Source organism: Myodes glareolus, chromosome 4 (genome assembly GCF_982192425.1).
Source record: "Myodes glareolus chromosome 4, mMyoGla1.1, whole genome shotgun sequence".
NCBI lineage: Eukaryota > Metazoa > Chordata > Mammalia > Rodentia > Cricetidae > Myodes > Myodes glareolus.
This window is the reverse complement of record NC_142029.1, coordinates 79222733-79232582: the sequence shown is the minus strand read 5'-3', so window position 1 is coordinate 79232582 and position 9850 is coordinate 79222733.

Here is a 9850-nt window from a genome sequence, read left to right as displayed (position 1 = left end):
GATACATGATAAGCAAATCTTTATCTTTACTTACAGCTTATGAGAAATTGGATGTTCTGCCATTATTATTCTCCTAGCACAGTGGTTCTCAACCTTCCTAATGTTGTGATCCCTTAATACAGCTCCTCATGTGGTGACCCCCCCACCATAAAGTCATTTTTGTTGCTGCTTTGTAACTGTAATTTTCCTACTGTGATGAATTATAATATATATATATATCTGATATGGAGATGGTCATTCAACCCTCAAAGGGGTCAGGTCCCATGGGTCCTGGGAGATGGTTCATCTGAGATTAGATAAAGTATTTAGGCATCGCATGGAGGCATATTCTCTTAAAAACAATGCAGAGTGGACTGAATCTCATCCAAACAGACAACAGAACACCTGACGGACTTGTTTGGATTTGGCCAAATGACACTCCACACCTTGAGGATCTATTTAGTTCTAGCTGAAGAAAGTGCTCAAATCCCTTCTTTTCGGTGGGCGGATGGTTTTGATGAAACGCAAACTGCCTGCCAGGAATTGGCTTGCTGGCTGTAAAGACAAAATGGATCAAACGTATTTTGATGGTTACCAGAATTGACAGTAGGCGATAGGAGAAGGAAATGGGACTATAGCACAGGAAGGGAGATGAGCAGATAGCTTGTCGCGTCTGCCCTTGAGGAGTCCTGTGGACACTGCACACCTGTGAGTGCCGGGCGGCTTGCTCCTCTCAAACCTTTGGGAAATGTCTAAAAGCCAGCTGCTATTCTCCGTTAGTTTGCAGTCTCATTTTATGATATTATTTTGAAGTTTTTCATTTGTTTTCTGTTATTCTTGAATTGTTGGACTGGCACAGAGCAGGAAAAAAAACAGGAACACTTATTTATCCAAAGGAAATTATAATTCAAAACCTAAACTCTCAGTAATAAGAATTCAACACTGACTATGGTTATGATGAAAATGAAGGGTTAGGCCTGGGGATGCAGCTCCTGTAGAGAGTATTTGCTACCATGCATGAGAACCTTGGCTCTTTATTCTCTTCCGTTCATTTGTAGTATACATATTTTAATTACGTATTTTATTCCTTGACAGTTTCATGTACACTTTTAAATTAATTTCAGTTAATTAATTTCAGTCATTTTCACCCCCATTTCCTCCTTGTCCTCATGTCCTTCTGCAACGGAAACTCTCCTCAACTGTTCCCTCTTCTACTTCTGCATCTCTTTTGTTTGTGGGTCCTGGGTTTATTTAGGTTTGCTTGCATGGACATGGGTGGGCATTATTTGCAGGAGCATGGGTAACTTACCAGTGACTACATCACTGAAGGAACTGACACTCCTTTCCCCCATCATTAACTGTCTGTAGTCCCTCAGAGAGGGATGGGGTCTCATGCCCTCTTCCATCTTCAAGATGAAATGCTGAGGGGCCAGGCTTGTGCGGATCTTACTGGGTACCACATCTGTGGTGAGTCCTTGAATGCAATGGCTGCATTATGTCCAGACAATGTCTTATTGTAACATGCCTCCCCATCCTCTAGGTCTTCCATTCTTTCTACCCCTTCTTCCATGATGACTCCTGAGCACTGGAGGGGAGATGCTGGATTGTAGCCCCAGCACTACGATTCAGGAGTTTGGTATAACCCTTGTGAAGTGAAACTGACATTTATCTGCATCCCACCTTTCGTGATCATTTTACTTTGTTGTTTGAGAATTTTTTTTCCCTGAATCACTGCATATTTTCATTGGAGGTCCCTGCAGGGAGAAAAGGATCGCCTTTTCCTTTTAGATGACACTTAAGTAGTACACTAAGTAAGCATGGACACCTTGCAGCCTATTACAAAACAGAGGGACAGAAAAAGTAAGAGTGGGGCTAGAGAAATGGCTCAGCAATTAAGAGCACCGGCTGTTCTTGCAGAGGACCCAGGTTTAATTCTCAGCGTCTATATGATGTCTTGCAACCATCCCAAATTTCAGTTCCGGGATGCCAGAGACTTTGATGCCCTCTTCTGATTTCTGTGAGAACCAGTCACAAATGTGACACACATATATTGATGCAAGCAAACCAGTCATACACATATAAACAAGAGTAGGAAAATGGGAAATTTAAATTTGAGGGTTTGAGTGTAATTTGCACCAGTGGTTTGGCGTGAGACACATAACATGGTAGCTCAAATCGAGAGAAGGAGGAAAACTAGTAAAGGCAGAGGGAAGCTGAAAATGTTGACAAGAGTCCTCCCTTAAAATTTATTTTTATTTATGTGTACGCGTGTGTACATGTATGTACGAGTCTGTGTACATGTATGTGCGTGACCATGGAATCCAGAGAGGGCATCGGATGCCCAGGATCTGGAGCTATGAGTAGTTCTGAGTGAGCTGCTAGAAATGGGTGCTGGAACTCAACCCTGATGCTCTGCAGGATCAGAGTGCTCTTAACTGCTTGCGTATCTCTCCAGCTCTTCATTCTCTCTTTAAAAAAAATCACACTTACTTACTCTTTATTTTTGTGTGTATACACCTGCTACAATGCATGAGGCCAGAGGACAGCTTATGGGAGTCAGTTTTCTCCTTCACCATGCAGGTCCCGGAGAGGAAAGCAGATTCTGGCTTACCGTGATGCGAGTGAGTTGACTCAGCGGGTTCACCGACCCTCACTTCAGCAATTTTTTTTAAGATTAATTTATACTGTTGTCAAACTACCTAAGATAATTATATGAAAGAATAAAATAATATTTATCTAGTTAGCTTATCTATGTCTCTGAAACCATTTCCCCCAAATACTCCTAGAGGCAGAGCTGATTCTCTATTTGGGTAATGAAAACTTGAGAGAAGCTTAACTATAGTAACATGGGATTGTTTTGAATAGCAAATCATTCAAGTTCTAGGAAAGACCAAAAGTCCGTGATGACATCCGAGTGAGACAAATGACATGCATTGTGTTTCCACCTACCAATGGATTGATGTCACATTGCAGAAATGATGTACTTAGCTGATAAGTAAGAGGGTAAGCTGTGGTCGCCAAGATTGATCATGGTAGCTCTTAGCCCATCCACAGGAATTATCTTGGTAAAAGGGTATTGAATGGAGCTAAGAGTTCTCTGAGAGAAATGGCATTTAAAATGCTGAGAAGCTACAGGTAGAGGTCCTGGCTTCTTTCCCACTCCGACACAGAGGTATGTGTCCTCACTGACCATGAGTTCAGTTTGAGAGAGGTGCACACCCATGCATCTTATTTTACGTAAGTTCTTCTCCAGTGGGGTACCCAGAATCTTAATCTGTATCCTTTCCAATCTCTCCATTTCTATTATTATTTCTGATAAGCCTCTTCTCTTTTATAGACAAGAAGCAAGCAAGCAAGCAACACAAACCTAGATGAACAGGAAAAGAAGAACTTCTAAGTAAGAGTATATTCAGTTTTGCAAGGAAATGTCAGACAACCTTCCACTTCTATAATCCAAGAACTTGGGAAGCTGAGTCAGGAAGACAGGAGTTTATGGATAGCCTGACCACATAGCACAATGACTCTATCTAAAAAAAAAAAAAAAAAAAACTTCAGTTTGTTATTCCTATTTATTACTTGTAGGAAAATAAAATGAATGCGGAATGCTATGAGTTTATACCATTTGGTCCACTTTTAATCTCTTTATTCATTTATACATATTGATAAACAACAGGTTTATAATCACAAACAACAGGTTTATAATCACAAAAAGTTATTGTATCTGCCTAAAAATCATCAGAGATGGCTTCTAAACAATATTTTGTTCTTAAATACAACCAACTCAGGCCAAGATATGATGATTGCATTTTTATAATGTAACTTATTTTATTATTATCACATATATGTATGTGTGTGTGCAGGTGTCCTGATGCCTACCCTGTTGCCCACGCAGAGGTCAGAGGTCAGCTTTCAGGAGTAGGGTTCTCTTCTTCCACGTTTTCAGGCTTGTAGTTGTATGCCTATACCAGGTAAGCCATCTTGCAGGCCCTTGATTGTAATTTGGTTTTCTTAGGTGTCTGTCACTTATCATTAATTCTATCCAGACACAGCAAAATTGCGGATCACACAACACGTGGTGGACTCGCTCCCAGTGTAGGGCCCTTTGCTTTCTCTTTAGTCTTCTTCATAGACAATCCTTCCCTTGGCTCCCGCTCCTGTACAAAGTCACTGTTTCCTGAATCTTACAAATTCCTTTTTTCGTCCATTTGCAGGTTACCTCTGAGGAGGTGTTTTGTGAAAATCAAATCATCTACACATGCTTTCTGGAATTTTTTGATTTTTTTTTAATTTCAAGGCTGACAGACGATTTGCCTAAATTCTAGGCTGAAATAACTATCCCTCCCATCAGTGAAGCCTTTTTCTGTTGCATTCTCATGGTCACTAGTCCAAGAGGGGACATGTGACCGGCTCTCTGCACCCCCCTCTGTAGACATAGGTAGGTTTTCCTTAGCATTGATGGTCTAAAACTTTAATTGGCACAGTATTTCAAAACAAACCTTCACTAGGTGCAGGCTCATTCTGGAAACTCTAATTCCTTATTTTGGGGAATTTAAATAGTATGTAAACAATCATCAATCTCTCTAGTTTTCTCTCCTTGGATATTTCATTATTGAGCCTTCTGATTCTGTCTCTTTTGCCCCGTTTTCATTTCTTTGCACTTTGGCTCTGCTTTCTGTGACATTTCTTCAACTTTATCTCTCAAGCAGCCTATTGATTTTCTTTTATTTCAGTTATTCTGTATGTATATTTTTAAATTTTATGACCTTTTTATTATTCCCTGAGTGTTCCTTTTTATAGTAACCTATTTTTGTCTGCTCTTGTGGCATGCATATAATCTGCTCTTACTCCTCTAAAACCGTTGAGAGTTAGTTTTTACTCTCTTCGTTGTCCCTCCCCCTCACCACGGCTCACCAGGCCTTCTTTTCCATTCTGAAAGGTTTCTTCCAAGGTCTTGGCATCCTTGGTTATCCCTGCCTATGAGTCCTGCTTATTCATTGTGCTCCGCTCCAGTGAGTGGCAGGTCTCTGTGTGTGTGTGTGTGTTGGTGCTTCTTTGTTTTATAATGCAGAAACATGAGCATCTGTTACTTTCATAGAGTCATTTACCCATTTCCCATCTGAGATCCGTCCACCTAGCATTATAACTTAGAGTTATATGAAAGGAGGCCAGGACTACCATCTTCATAAGCTCCTTATTCGGTTAGGCATCTGTTCTTCACTCTGTTGTCCACCCGGTCTCCCTGAAGATGGAGATGACCCACCAGCTCACACAAAGTGTCTGTATAAGAGGTGGAAGAGTCCAAAGATGCCTGATTAACTCCCTTGGATTTATCATTTTTCATCCTTGAGCCATGTTCTGCATCCTGAGACGACATCGGCATCCTCCTCTGTGTACTTGGTGTTCAACTCTCTGGTTTGTTAGAGCCTTCCCTTCCCATCATCTGCCATCTGGTGCCATTTCTCATTGACCACCTTCTCGGTCTCTGTAGGTTTGTAATATTTTAATCCTTTCTCATTTTAATACGGGCTTTGGGAGTGCAAAGAGGTGAATGGACAGATTCAAACTGCCATGTTTGACCCCATCGTTGACACATCTGATTCTGAATTCTAGTTTCTAAACTTTTCTCTCTCACATGAAAAAAGAAACTCTGTTCAAGCTCCTAGTTTTTGGTGGGGACTCAGCCCTTTGCTTTCAATCTTGGCTTTAAGTAGAAGACAAGCTTCAGTCATTTCAGGCTTCCTTCTTGTTCTATATAATCAACATCTTAGCATCTGCTTTCTGTTTCTGACCGTGTTGTACCAGAGACCTTGTGATTAAAGTCAACTCTAGATTTTAGCTCACTTTCACAGATAATTTTAATCTGCTTTTGGACACACACACACACACACACACACACACTCACACACACATCCTTCGCCCTCCAAAGGTTAGCGTTTGTAGGGTCCCTCCAATCCTTTCTTAGAAATAATTACTAGTTTCTCTGATTTTTCACTTTGTGATGTCATGACTCTTCCTTTTCTCCCTCCTTGTTTCCTAACTGCTGCTGCTACTGCTGGTAGTGGTGGTGGTGGTGGTGGTAGTGGTAGTGTGTGTATGTGTGTGAGAGAGATTCAGTATGGCACAGGCTGACCTTAAATCATGATCCTTCATCTAGCATTCAGTTTCTGGGGTTATGGGCCTGTGCCCCCATGCCCAACCTTAACTGATGACATTTCAAGTGTGTATGAATTCTCTGCTTATTGAATAAAAAGGAGTCACTTTATGGTTAACTAAAATGCCAGAAACACTCAATGAACACAGCTTTAAGTTGTCCCCTGAGAGGAACTTAGAGGTGCCAGTCATACTTTGTTGCTTGCTATTTCTACGCAGTTGATTCCCCAGGTCAGAGCTCCACAGGCTGTGTCCCAATGACTGCATCCGCTTAATTCTTGGCTGGAGTTTGGCCTCACCCAGATCTCATCCATCTCCTACATTTATTTTCTGTATTATATACAATCACACCATCCTTCTATTAAAATCCAAGTCCCCTCTGAAGTTTCATTCCCTGTTTCTTTGTCTCTCTAGCATCAGACATCTTCCAAGAACATCCTTCAGAGGTCTCCTGTGAGAGTTTCCCACCCACACCTGCCTCTCCAGCAATGGCCTCCATGCTACAGGCTTTTCTTCCTTCTCTACTTATGCTCCCGAGAACACTACACTAATTTAAGTTTCGGTGCCAGTCTTTGCTTGTCCATTGGATGCCATATAATTATTTGAAAAGTAAAAAATTCAGCTAACACACTGCCTTTCTCACATCCACCATGCTATTGATTTAACTGTCAGAATGCCAAGCCCAGACTGCCAGCCACAAGGACACATGGATTACGTGTATCCATTTTTTTTTTATTTTCCCCCTGGGCCCCTCTACCCCAGAGAATCACCCTATACCCCTCCTGGAGGTGCTGGTGTGTACCAGAACAACTATAGAATATTTTATCCAAGGGTTTTCATTACCACTATCTGTTGAGAAGATAACAGAGAAGCCCATACCAAAATAATTAGTGTAAATTATGTTTAGGAGTCTGTGTTTATTTTACATCTTAAAGAAAACCTTAGCAATTTATTGCTTGAGAATTTTACACATGCATATAATGTGTTTTGGTCAAATCTGCCTCCCATTCTCTCCCTGACAATTCCTCCCATATCTTCCTTATTGCATTTTTTCCCCTACCAACTTCAAGTGTTCTCTCTTTCTCTTTTCAAATACCAACACTGCTTCTGTTATGTGGGGGTGGGGACCATACTGGAGCATGGGTATCCTCCCAGGGCCTGTATTCCTGAAGAAAACTGACTATCCCTCCTCCGGAAGCCATCAGTTGCCACACAGCTCCTCAGATGGGATGGGACTTCATGAAGTTCCCCCTTTCCCTCATGCTGGTATGTTGGCTCCCTTGATCATGTGCAGACCTGTACACGTGGTCCCAGGTGCTGTGAGCTCACACACGCAGCTGTGCTATCACGTCTGCCAAACGTTTGACTAGTAGACATCTACTCCCCCTGGCTCTTAATATCTCCATTCACTTTCCTATAAAGACTCTTGAGCCTCAAGGGGAGAGGCGTGATGCAGTTGATCCATTTAGAGCTGAGGACGGTCAAGGTGGAGCTTAAAGTACACTTGGGACTGGTGCCACCTAGTGGCTGGTGAGGAGGTACAATGAGAAGGTGTGATGGCAACTTTCGCTCCCTTGTTTTCTCTTTAGATAGGGCCAAAACCAGGTGGTGATGGCAGAGGCAGGTGGATCTCTGTGAGTTCGAGGCCAGCCTGGTCTACAAGAGCAAGTTCTAGGATAGGCTCCAAAGCTACAGAGAAATACTGTCTTGAAAAACCAAAAATTGAGACACAAGGTGCCACACATATTTATAGAGTAGAATTTGCTAAGATTTGATGCAGTTTTGTACCCATAAAACCATTATCACAGTCAAAATAATAAACAAATTCAAGGCACCCCTAGGGTTTCCGATGTTTTCTTTGTAGTCCCTTCCTGTCCCTTAAAAGTCTAATTTTTTTCCAGTAAAAAAAAAAAAAAAAAAAAGATGTTCTTCTTTTTGCCATTAAAGAATGGCTGTCAGTCTCAACTTCTATTTCTGTCAGTATGGTTATTTAAAGTTTTATTGTTCCATGCATTAATGGTCTTGATCTTTTATCACTGAGTAGTAGTTCATTGTATGTCTGTGTCACAATTGGTCTAGTCCTTTGGTTGTTGAAAGACATTCAGGTTGTTTGCAGTTCGGACCATCTGAATGCTACTACCTACTAAGAACATTCTTGTAAATCTTTCTTGCTTTCATTTTTGCATCTCTTGGGAAGCATCTAGGAGTGGGATGGATGGGTCATATTGTGGCTGTGTGTTTAACATTCCCACCTCCAACAGCGGCGTGTGGAGCCTGCGCTTGTTTTCAATCACGTGACATGGTCTTCTGTGCTTTGGTTATTCTAATAGGTGACGAGGACTGTTTCGACTTGGAAAATAAGGAAAAAAACCGTATTGTAGTCCACCGAGCCCTAGTAAATTGTAGCTACTGTAGAGGGGGCTTGGGTGTTGCGTTTCTGTTAATAGAGGCAGCCACGTCTGAGCAAAGGATAATGTGGGTAGGAGCTTGGATGAGACCCTAACAGAAGTGGTACAGGAAGGCAGAGGAGGCAAGGTGGCAGCCAGAGGCAATGTTTTCTTCAGGATGAAATGTGTTGAATTAGCTGTGTTTGTGCTGGATCACTACTGTCTGCTGCAACCAAACCTGTCAGTTTAAAAAGCCCCCTAATTTAGAGAGAAGACTTGATTCATGTCTTGTGAGTCTTTCACTCGTTATTGGAGGAAGTGAGCTGATGTGGGGCTAAGTGGGGCAACATGGTCAGGTGGGTCAATAACAGAACAGTAGCATACGAGTGTGTGTGTATGTGTGTGTGTGTGTGTGTGTGTGTGTGTGTGTGAGAGAGAGAGAGAGAGAGAGAGAGAGAGAGAGAGAGAAAGACAGAGAGAGAGACAGAGACAGAGAGAGACAGAGAAACAGAGAGAGAGAGAGAAACAGAGAGAGACAGAGAGAGACAGAGATACCAATCCATGATTCAAGGGGAACTACAGTAATACGATTCACCACTTTCCCTAGTGATATTAATAGAAAAAAGAAGACAGAAAAGATATGGTGATCAAATGTAAGATGCCACCTCTGTGGATAGAAACAGTACCAGAACACACAAAATGGTCACAGGATGACTGGGAGGGGACCACTGGGATCCAGGACTGGAGAAGGTCAAGGGAGCCAGGAGTTTATATCTGTGGGGTTAAAGGGAGATAAAGTGTTTCCACCCATAGTGGGGACTAGCGTTTGGTCTGCTGTTTGAAAGGAGGACTGGAGTAGGTATTTTCCTGTCTGGGAAAGGTGATGGCTTCCTAGAAATAGAGCAAACAAAAACTAGGACCTGCTATGTGCCAGACGTCATTTTAAATTCTTGCCTGTATTTAATTAATGTATTTAATTCTTATAACCCTGTGAGGCAAACTCACTTTTTACCCCCATCTTGGAGTTAAGGTAAAGAAAGCCCATAATATTTATTGCTTCATGTTAGGAATCCTTGCTGGGTGATAGATTCTGTCCTGGGGACCTTGAATGCTAGCTGGAGAGCAACCAAACCATTTTGAGAGTGGAAGAGAGAGATTGAGGAGGCAAGAATGAGGGTGAGCTTTTAATTGAGCAGGAGAGAGAAGGAGAAGCTTCCTCTGGAAATGAGCCCGCAAGCAAAAACTTGAAACACAATAAGGCCAGTGTAGCAAAATGGCCAGCAACAATAACACGTGGTCCATAAGTTCATTTCCAATTAAATGAGAATAGTAAG